A 2,158-nucleotide genomic window follows, 5' to 3' on the forward strand; every position below is an offset into this window, starting at 1 on the left:
CCATTTCTCCACAGCCTCACCCAGGTTCTCCCTTTCACCTTTTAAGGGTCCTGGCTGAGTTCCATGAAGAGCCTTGCGAACGTCGGGGTAAAGCTATTCCTCTTCAGAGAGAGGGTTTGGCTGACGGCCACAGTTTCCTCGCCTCATGATTCCACCAAAAATGATATATTATCCTTAGGACCTCAATGGAAGGCTTCTTGGGCCCTTTTATTTGGCAGTTTAAGGAGTCAAACCTTTTCTCTTAAGAAGAAACGTTTTCTAATTAGAAGCTTCAAAACGGCTACTTTATTCGAATTTGAATTTTGGGGAAAAAATGGAATTTAAAATCTAGCAGACAAAACCATATCATGTAACATATCTATGGAAAGCTCTTGATGCGTAGATCACGGATCTATAATCTCCGCTCAAATCGGAGCTTGTATGTAGAAGTTATGGAGGTCCGAAAATTGTAAAATTGCCTCCCCCCTTTTTGGGGGAAAAAGTGCACCCTTTGACCACTCTTACACCTCTCTTACAAACCCAACATTTCAGTCCACATGGCAACCCCCCATTTGGCTATTCCTTAATCACCTTGATTAGGCTTGGGCAAATTAAAGGGCCCAAGAAGACCCCATTCACTTCCTAATGTAAATTTTTATTTTGATATCGTCCACGAGATCCTAAGACTTAAGAGGTTCGGAAAATAATTTCTTATACAAGATAAATGATGTTATTGGAGATCTATGACATATGTACAATAATAAATTTTGCTTTATCAGTTTGTCACATCACTTATAAAACAGGGAATTTTTCTCCATAAAACATTTGTTTATTTATATAGAAGTTGCAATATGTACATAGAGCAGCTCGGCTCCAGAAGTCAAAATCTCCTCGGGAGACGCATAAGACGACCGTACTAGGCTATAGACATGCCCGGATACAATTGTTCCCTTGTTACTGCCAAGGGAGCCACTATCTTCTCCTTATTAGGAATAAAATGACTAAGGAGTCCGTAGATTTGCCATGAAACTCTGAAATTCCAAGGCGTTGAGTGATATAAAATAACACCATGTATTACTTTCAACTTCATCAGAATCATGGCCAATGAGAGATTCTGCCTCAGCATCGCATGCTGGTCACAAGAGGCATGGACATACTGCCCTACAAACCACTTGCGCTGTCGTATCTCTGGTGGTTCTAGGAAATACAGATCCTCAAAATGGCCTGTGAGTCTAGCTCGGCTCGTTCGAGTTGTATAGCGGAAGAGATGAGATGCTCGAAGACGAACACAGTCATGTCTTGTGACTGGGTGAGGTCAGGAACACGAGATAAATGTGGAACTTCCATCTATAAAATCAAATTCTTTCATTAAAAATCTTCATTATTGAGGCTTACGAAATGGAAATACAATATGTAAATGCTCTTTCTGAGTTTTTATTACAATTTTTTTATAAGAATTTATTTCTCCTTATTAGCTTTCAACAAAGCTCTGATACCAACTGGCTGTGAGAACCCTTCCCGCTCCAGGGGCGCCGGCGGTGGAAGTAATGTTCGGCCTCCCACGCGGGGCGAGGATCCACACTCGGGGCCTCGCCCCCGCAGATGTCCGGACGAGAGACTAGCCCAGCGGTTCCTCCGAAAAACCGAGCCTGAAAAAACTCCCCACCCGGAAGGCACGGGCGATTCCACCATGGGAAAATCTTCTAATGGGGAAATTACTCTAACGAGTCAAAGTCTTAACTAGTAAAACTGATCTGACCGAACCTGAAGTCACATGGTTAGATCAAGAAGAGACTTGCACTTGGTCCATGTAATCACCACTTTTTTCCTCCTTTAACGAGGCATAGCCACTCATCCCCTCCCACAGAACAAGGTCTTCTCAGGACTTAATCTAACTAACATAGCTAATCGTATCTTAATTGTTTCGTAGGAATCCTCCGATCCACCCCAACCGGCCCATGGGGGTTAGCTAACCACCTGACCACTATATTGGTGGGATTCCTTTATAAAGATTTGATTGTGTTTTGCTTAGGTACCGAGGAAAAGAGTTCCCAGGCCCCCTAGCCGGCGATTCATGCAAAAATTAAGGTACGCATACCACGTACACACCCAATATGAAATTGCCATTTATAAACAGATTTAGTTGGCTTTAAAACAATCCTTCATTAGAAATCATAAT

The sequence above is a fragment of the Cibotium barometz genome, chromosome 9, assembly GCF_041138505.1.
Source record: "Cibotium barometz isolate CiBa-2024 chromosome 9, ASM4113850v1, whole genome shotgun sequence".
NCBI lineage: Eukaryota > Viridiplantae > Streptophyta > Polypodiopsida > Cyatheales > Cibotiaceae > Cibotium > Cibotium barometz.